The sequence below is a fragment of the Mesoplodon densirostris genome, chromosome 11 (assembly GCF_025265405.1).
Source record: "Mesoplodon densirostris isolate mMesDen1 chromosome 11, mMesDen1 primary haplotype, whole genome shotgun sequence".
Lineage (NCBI taxonomy): Eukaryota > Metazoa > Chordata > Mammalia > Artiodactyla > Ziphiidae > Mesoplodon > Mesoplodon densirostris.
This window is the reverse complement of record NC_082671.1, coordinates 14,674,983-14,684,856: the sequence shown is the minus strand read 5'-3', so window position 1 is coordinate 14,684,856 and position 9,874 is coordinate 14,674,983.

The following is a 9,874-nucleotide window of genomic DNA, read 5'->3' as shown; positions in this document are numbered from 1 at the left end:
CATTATCTTCTTCCCTCTCTAGCTGTGTCTGTTTTCCCTTCTCATCTTTTATAAGGATTTGCCACTGGATTTAAAGCACATCCTAGTCCAGAATAATCTCATCTCGAGATCATTAACTTAATTATATCTGCAAAAACCCTTTATTCCATAAGGTCACATTTATGGGTTCCAGAGGTTAGGACCTATACACATCTTCTTTTTTTTTCGGGTGGGGGGGTGCACTAGTTAAACAATTTCACGGGGTGTGGGCCTCACTGGGGCCTCTACCTTCTCACAAAGGCCAGAGGTATGTACGTCCCTCCAGGGGATCCCAGTAGCATCGCAATCCCAGATCCATTCTCTCTGAACCCCTTCCTTTTTGCACCAGAATTGTTTCTGCTTCCTGTCCCTTTTCTATGAGGAATTCACCTGTCATAGCTGCCCTCTTCCTACCTCTGGGCCTCTTTTTTCTAGAAGGTACCTACTTTCCTCTTCCCTGGGGCGATAAAGACTCAAGGCATGCACTAGTGGCAAAAAAAAGTGTGGTTTAAGAGAGAGATTATATTATTTGTGAACATATTTCAAAAACATTATTTCCATTATATATATACAGACATACACAGAGTCTGTTATATTAAGACATTGGCCCCACATGACAACATCTTAACCAAAGCTTTAAAGGAGAAATCCAGACTTGGAAAATAATCTAAAGATTTACTATGTATAAAAAAGATGATCATAAGCACCCACTAATACAGCTCAGCTTATATATAATCTTCCTCTCTAGAGAACAAAATATTGTTAAAGTATTAGTTCAACAGGCAACTGTAATTGATAAGCTATAGGTTTTGATAAGCTATAGTTCTAGGTCTTGGAAGAATTTGCTCACCTCTACACTCTATGCTTTAATATTTTATTTTAGAACATCTCAAATATACATAAAAGTAGAGAAAACAGTATAACAAGTCTCCATGTACCTATCACTCAGCTTCAACAGTTCATAAACCATGACCAACTTTGCTCCCTTATACTTGATACCTTCATGTCTCTCTTTATCCCATCCCTGAATTTTGAGGTTATCTTAGACATCAAATCATCTGTAAATATTTCATAGATTTTTCTAAAAGATAGAGACCATTTTTTGCATACTCAATAACATGATCATACCTGAAAATGTTAAAATATTCTTTAATATCAAATATTCAATCATGCTCACATTTCCCCAGTTTTTAATTTTATCATTTTCACTGTTTTTAGCTTGTTTTTTGAATTCGAATCCAAATGACATCTATACATTGAGAGACAATAAATGTCTCATATTTCTTTCAGTCTTTAGGCTCTCTGTCTGTCTGTGTCTGTCTCCCTCTTTTTCTCTTCTGTCTTGACGTTTTTGTTGAAGAAATGGGTGGTTTGTCCTATGAAGTTTTCTGTCTGAATTTTTCTGACTTTATCCTCTTGGTGATATTTGTCCTTTGTATTTTCTGTAAATTTGTATTCAAAATAAGAGACGGGTGGAGATTTATGAGGGATTTTTTTTGTCCAGACATCTTCATAGGTGGTGTTGTATAATACCCTCGGGGATGAATAATCCCTGGTTGTCTTCTTTTTGTGATGTTAGCAGACATTGATAATCATTGCTTAGATCCAATAATTCTTAGGGTGTTAAAATGATAAATTATTTCTTTAATTCTTAGCTGGTAAGCTTCTAAGAGATATTTCCCCCTCAAGAGCAATTGTTTATGCTGAGGTACAGTTTGCATAGGAGAAGCAAGATGAATGCTTGGTTCTTTTTTTATATATATGTGGTCTTCTATATATATAATATTATATATAAATAAATATAATATGTATATACATACATGTATGTGTGCGTATATGTATGTATTTTATTAAAACATGGATTTAAACGTCTTTGATGCCTTACAACATATTGCAATTTTTATACTTAGTGATACTCAAGTCATCCTCCCTTTGACAAGGGAGTCTCTTCACTTAGACTTCTGAGTCCTTTTGGGATGACGCTAGTAGTCTTGAATAGCATCCTTATTTTCTGATGTGACAAGATTCATCTTGCATTTCCTACAACTGGCTGCGAGGTCTTTTCAGTGGCTACAGATAGAAAATTTTGTTATCTTTGTTTTGTTTCAGATAAAACACATCATAAGTTCAAACTAATAGTTCCAATTCAAATTCAGGAATACGAGGTTTTTACTTAACCTAGCTGATTTCATATGTTTCTCTCTCCTGCCTTGCCCCAAACCCTGGTTTCAAAGACACCAATATAATTATTTATTTGCTTGATCAATACTACATACACAATGGTCTCAGAATAATATAAACACTACTGCCAACTATATCATTACTGTAAACAGGGTTTTTTCTTTTTTTCCTCTTCAATTTATTTGGTCCCACAGGGGATGTACAATCCAACCGTTACGCCTTAAGGTCACTTGGGATAATTTCTCTGTGAGAGGATCAACAGGATACACTTTGAGGCTTCTTTTTCTTTTCACTTTCGATATTTAGGAGTTGCATTTTGTGTTTAATTTTATTTTTTTATTATGTAAAATATTTACATTTCCAAAGTTGCATCTTCAAAACAAGGTATCTAAAGAAAAAAAATAGTTTCTATCTTCCTTCCTTCCATCTCTTCTGTCCTTCTCCCATAGTTAGTTATTTTTTTAAACTTTATGGTTTGTCTTTTTATTGAGTTTTAAATTATAATCACACACTCACACACACACACTCACACACAAACACACATTCTTATATCCTGGAGATTATTCCATAGTAACGTAGAGATTTTTCTCACTCTTTTTTTACACCTGCATAATAATCCATTGTGTGAATACATCATAGTTTATTCAACCATTTCTTATTGGTGAGTATTTGAATTATTTGCAGTATTTTGCTATTATAAATGGTGCTTCAGTGAATAGCCTTGTTCACAAGTACTTTTGTATTTTTCACCCATGTATCTTTGGAATAGATTCCTAAAAATGGAAATCTATGTAATTTTTCTAGCTCATATTTTGAAATATAATTTAAAATACTAACTCCGAATTCTAAACATAATAGTTATTGGTTTTTGGTTTTGGTAAAGGGCTTGGGGTAATTTTTGAATTAGTAAATTTCAAATTTGTTTGTGTGGCTGAGCAGTCACGATTTTCCTAGTGGACCAGTGTACTATTTCTCCATAAAAGAGTAATAAATATAAATCCATCAAAGAAACTAGGGCAATTCTAAAAGCAATAACTGTGACTATGTTATATGTATGCAATATAAAAACACCATCATGAGCATAAATGTCCCAGGAAAAAACAAAGATGTTAAATTAAACCTCATCAGCTGTTTCTGAGTTTTCCGTTCAGTCTCATTTGGCCATAGCTTATTCTGCTCTCTATTAGTGTAAACTTGGGTATGAAGTGATTAAACAAAAATGGCTTTAACTATCATTTCTGAGAAGTGAGTGATGTAATAATAGAGTTACACTGGAAGTGTCATGATTTCTATATATCTACTCCAAGCAAATGGAGATTTTTCCAGCCAAGGGGGCTTTAAAATTTCAATATCCATCACAGTAATATCAGGAGGACTGATCTCAGAAGACAAATACCATATGATATCACTTACATGTGGATTCTAAAATACAACAGAAATGAACCTATCTACAAGACAAAAACAGACTTACAGACATAAACAGACTTGTGGGTGCCAAGGGGGAAGGAGGTGAGGGAGAGAAGGACTGGAAGTTTGGGGTTAGCAGATGCAAACTAGTATATATAGGATGGATAAACAACAAGGTCCTGCTGTATAACACAGGGAACTATATTCCATATCCTTTGTTAAACCATAATGGAAAAGAATATGAAGAAGAATATATATATATATATATATATATATATATATATATATATATATATATATATACATATTTATAAAACTGAGTCACTTTGCTGTACAGCAGAAATTAAACACAACATTGTAAATCAACTATACTTCAAAAAAATTTTTTTAAAAAGAGCCCTGATCTCAGAGAGAAAATTCAGCTACCAGGGAGAGAGCACATACAGACTCAAAGCATGCTGGTAAGAAGTTGTGTTTTCATAGAGGTCAATTAACAATATCTCAACCCTTTAACAATTGAGAAAATGCTTATAAGATTACAAATATTCCAGCATATAACATACCATATAGGACATAATAATTTAGAAAAAAAATAGATAATAATTTAAATATAAAAGGATCAATGTTGAAATAAAGTTTTCTTAGTCATTTTGATTAAATTCAGTTATTTAATGAAAAAGAACTAGAAAAATTTTCTGTATTCATTCATATTCTTTATACTCAATCGTATAGATAAGGCGTTGACAAACTTTTTCTGTAAAAGGCCAGACAGCAAATGTTAGACTTAGTGAGCCAAGAGGCAAAATCAAGTGTGTTATGTAGGAACTTATATAACAAATGAGAAAACAAATTTCCACATTTTTTATTGCTGAAATTCAAAAAATAATAATAATGGAGCACAAGTTTTTGTAATTCAGATCTATTAGTGAAAAGAATGGAATTTTATTCAAAGGATAATATTTTGCTTAAGTGGGTTTCAAGGTTAGCGTTCTCAATCATCAAATTTATTGCAAATGTTCATCAGGAAAAAAAAAAGCACTTTTAGCTTGTCGACCAAACACAAACAAGTGGAAGGCCAGATCTGGTCCACAGGGCCTAGTGGGCTGACCGCTGGCATAGAAAATTCTCATGATAGTATGGGTTCAATCAGTTCAACAGATCCTTTTGCTTTCTTTACAATCCCTAAATTAAAGAATCACCACTAGAAGGTAAACTCTCCATGTGTCTATTCATTGATGTATACCAAACACCTAAAACAGTACCTGGCACATAGGAGGCCCATAGTAAATACTTCTTTCATGAAACAATAGGTAAAATACATAAAATATTTATTTTATATATAGTTATTTAGACTAAGTGGAACCTAGCCAACTCATAGAGTCAAGATTCTGGGAGCCAGGATGAAAAAAAAACAAGAAACCCTACTTCACTTATTTCTAGGCATTCTATTTGTTTGTCCCAGAGTCACTGCTACTAGCGACTGATCTACTCAAGTGGCAGCACGTTCAGTGTCTGAAGAAAATTTAATAGAAGGAAGTCTTAAAGTGGGGGTAACTTCATGCAGTTGTTTTTTATTTATGAAAATTAACAAATGATAATTTGGTTTTGGTGGCATCATGTTGGTGATTCAGAGAAAAATTAATTTAAAGATTATTATCCTAAGGCACTAAACCACAAAGTGCTATTTAACACACAAGTTTAGCTTTGACCTCATTAATAGAGGCTACAAGCTTCCTACTATAATTATTCCCACATCTTGCTTTTCATATTTTATCACTGGAAAAAGAGGAGACCAACACCTGCCTCCAGAACAAATAGAATTTTTGGAGTCAGAGAATATTTCAAATATTTTTCTAATTTAATCTCTTGATTTTAAATATGAAGACATGGAGAGAGCAAGAGTATGTGATTTGCCTGTGTCTCGTGTAAGTTAGTGAAAGCTATCATTAGAACCAATTCTTGGTTCTCAACTCTGTCTTGTCATGAAAGATGAGTTATAAAGAAAGAGTAAATTACATTCCTTTAGCTATCAAGTTATAGATGCAGTAGCTCAGACAAGGATTTAGCACAGCCCTTATTTTCATGATTAATTCAACCCATGGGAAGACAAAATACAATTACTTCAGCAAATACTAACACAAAAATTTTACATTTGGGCCAGTAATATTGTCTGTGCTACACTCAATACACCAGTAATCAGAACTTGATTAATTTTGATGAAACACTTGGTTGGGAGCAGGGTGCAGATGATACTTTCAAGAGAACAGACTGGGCACAGTTTGGGAACCAACTTGATTAAAGAAGCTATAAGGTTATCCAAATATTTGTTCCTTGTCCCCTCTGTCTCTCTAAGGCAGCGCATTGCAAATGAGAATGAGAAGGTCAAGTTCACATACCACATATTTAGTTATAACCATTCTTATCATACTGAGGATATAACAGATTACCACTAATCTGATAAAATTATGACACATTAGAATGAATGCTGTTTTAATTGCATACTGTGGTGGAGTTTATAAGATGTTTTACATGTGTCTGACTTGAACCTCATAACAATATCATGAAGTGGGCAGGTGCAGTAAATTGGTTGCAAAAATAGCCTAAATTCTTCATCTCTTCAGGTATCCAGGACCCTGGCTCACATGAGTGTGCAGTTCTTCTCACTAATAAGGTTGTCTGTGTCCTAGAGCTTTAATTCTGCAGTCATACATATGACTTTGTTTGGCCAGTAGCATGTTAGCAGATGTGATACGTGCAGAATCTTGGAAAGGTGCTAACGCATTTCCGTTTCCTCTTTTGCTCTTTGCCGTGGCCATGTTAACATATCCAGGCTAGCCTACAAAAGCAAGAGTCAGCACACTGTTCCTGTAAAAGATCAGATAGTAAATCTTTTTGGTTTTGTGGGCCATGTGGTCTCTACTGCTACTATTCAACTACTCGACGCTGCCATTGTAACATGAAAGTAGCCGTAGCAAATATGAAAATGAATGAGCAAAATTGTGTTCTGATAAAATGTTATTTATAGAAACAATATATGGGCTGGATTTGGCCAATGAGCCATAGTTTGCTGACCCCCATACTAGAGGATGAGACACATGGAATAGAGTTGAGTTGCCCCAGTAATCCTAGTTTAGATCATTTGGAATCACCCAAGCTCCAGCCAATTCCTAGATATGTGAGACAGTTAGACACACATCCACGAGAATCACTTAGCCCACCTGTAGCTCACAGCAGACACATGAGCAAAGCCAGCCAACATCAGCCCAACCCTGCAGAATCATTTGCCAAGCCCCTGAGTCATGGAAGATTTGTTACATAGAATTATTGTGGCAAAAGAATATTAATGCCATAGGTAAAGTCTTAATTTTGCCATTTTAGAATTAAAGATGGGGCTTAAGGAAGTTAAATATCTTGGTCATTGTCTCGGGCAGCCAGAAAGTGTCAGAGCCAAGATTCAAATTTAAGTGCTTTCAAATCTATTGTTCTATCCACTACGTAAAACTGCTTCAATCCTTTACTTTTCTCTTTATTTTAGATGGTTTTATTTATATAGCAATATAGATATAGATACGTATAATTTAGGGTAAAAATGAAGAATTTTAGGTAGCTCTGACTCTCCACTGATTCCCCTCTTAGCTTTTAGCTATGGAAAATCATGTCACCCAGCCTTAAAATTTGGATGATTTTCTTTAAGTTGCTAATGCAGATCTCTTTGTGGTGTAGCACAGTCTATATCATCCTGGTTCTTATTTTCCAAAACTCCAGTAAGAGGAAATAACTTAAATGGCCTACTCTTGCATGCAGCTCCTATCTCTCCATTTTACCGCTCCCATTTCATGCAGGGCTGTCAGGGCTTTCTGAATTAAATGTGACTTAGGGCCTGCGCTTGCTGCCTGAAGAGGCTCATAGGTCCTATAGCTCATCCCCAATCTTGTACTTGAGCTGTCAAGTGTGAGAGATTGGTGCCAAATACAACCCAACATAACCCCTTCCCAGTAGTCTACCTTTGACAACAGCTTCTTGTCAAATCCAACAGTTTACATAGGATATATAGTGAATAAAGTACTCTGAAATATACGAATGTAGAGATGCTGCTTCCGCTGATAGCAGGAACACATATCAGCCTCCCACAGGGCTGACATTTCAGACTGGCAGTGGGGAGATGACCATAGGATTCTTGTGCTGTTGTTTCTAAATGGATTGTAGAGAATTTCAAGGCAAATTGCCTGACTTCTCACCATCTGTCTCCAAAAAGAGTCAGTGTGAAGCAGCTATGCAACTCAAAAAAAATTTTTTTTTTGGTATTTATAAAGTAGAACCCTCAGGTGAATGGTTTCTAGAACTTATACAGGATTCCCTAGGCTTGAGCCTCTCTACATTAATGTTTAATGTTTTGGGCAGTCTTCCCACTGCCTGGAGAAATGTCTGGGCTTAGAATCATTGAATGTTAAGAGTGGGAAGGTAGGAAAAATAAAAATAAATAGGAACCGGAAGTTGTACATTTGGCCTTCGATAGTTAATCTCCTAGCAGAACACAGCATAGATATGGCAAGCTGCTCACTTCCAGGTCAAGAAGACCCAAGAAGTAGACTCTTTGTCCTTTAATATGGTGTAAAGAAAAATGTTTCACTCAGAAGAGGTATTAGATAGCCAAGGAAACAGAGAAAAGGAAGAATACAAAGATAAGAGTTGATTATGCCTGTCTAAGCACCCACAGTGGTGAGGATCTTGTGTCATTAGACTTGATCTTTCAGTCCCACTTACAAGACTGGTCCAAGTGTGGAGATGAATGTGGGGTACTGTAGCCAATGGACTATGAGTATTTTGAGTCCCATTCATGACATCACCTCTATCTTGAAACGGATATATCAGATTACCTTAGTCTTATGCCATTGAACATTTGACTCATCCAACTCTCTTTGGTGTGAAACCATGCTCTCCAAGCCACAAAAGCCTTTTTTTTTTCTTTGCCACACAAGCCTTCCTATAGTGTGCAGAGAACTGAGTCATGGAGTAACTTTGGTACTTTTGGCAGTGCTCCCCCAGAGAAAATCAAGAGAGGATTTCTGATCACAATTTAACTTCCAAGGCAGCTTGACCACAGGGCCAGAATGGAGTGATCCCTGGGATTCAAGACCACTAGACCATGGGACAGTTTTAGGACTGAGTTTCAATGAATTCCTTGCTATTATGGTTTACACTCAAGTCTCATTTATGAGTCTACCTCTCAGGGCCTGGTCACATCAATACCCTGAAAGAGTAAGTGTTTGAGTTTTCAAAGCAGAAGGTCCCACCCATTTGGCACTGATTAGATAAGGTTTTCTCAGTCTTTTAAAACCACAGAGTGCTTTAATATATGTCAAATTCTGATGTCCCACAACCATCTTTCAACATGTCCAAGCCAAATAAGTACATCTTAGAGATAGATGTCCCCACCTGTTAAGAAGATTCTACTCTACGTAGTACTACGTGAAATAACCATAGGGCTTATGTCCTAAATAATATTGATTCAGTATATTGTGTGTATGTGTAGATGCTAGCTGTAGAGATTTTGATAAAATCTGCCCCACACTCCAGCCCCATTTGAGAGTCACTGCACCCTCTCACTAAAACTCCCATCACCACCCTAGATGATGCTTCTATAAGAATTACAGATAAATATCTTCTGATTTCTGCAGAAGAAACTTGACTTACTTATGGTAGAGTTAGTTTAGGGTTGGTGAGGAGAGACCAAGGCTTGAGTGAAGGGAGTGGTGAAATTTGAAGAAGTAACTTGTTACCTAATTATTAATTGCATACATAATGGTTAGTACTGGTGATGGTGGTGGTACTGACTCCTGTGTGTATGTGTGTATGTGTGTGTGTGTGGTGAGTGTGGAGTTTGAGAATGGGGTGTGTGAATGCAGATGTGTATGTTTGTGTACATGAATGAGAATGTGTATACAAAGACAAAGAAAACACAATCCTTGCATTCAAAGAGTTCTAATTAAGTGGTAGAAACATGAACATATCCATCACGTCCCTCCTAGGTAACAGTGTTAATGCAAACTGTGCAATCTCTTCTCCACCTCTGTCCCATCACAAGTCAAAGCCACTTATAGCACAGACATCCCTCCAGAGTCCAGTGTGTCATGTGGTCAGGTGGGGATTCCTTGGTACAGGAGACACTGGACCAGTAAATATTCTTGCCTTCATCCATCCTCCTCCATTACAACAGTTTCACTAATAAATTCCCCAACATCTACAGCTTCTCTTCTGAGTGAAAATA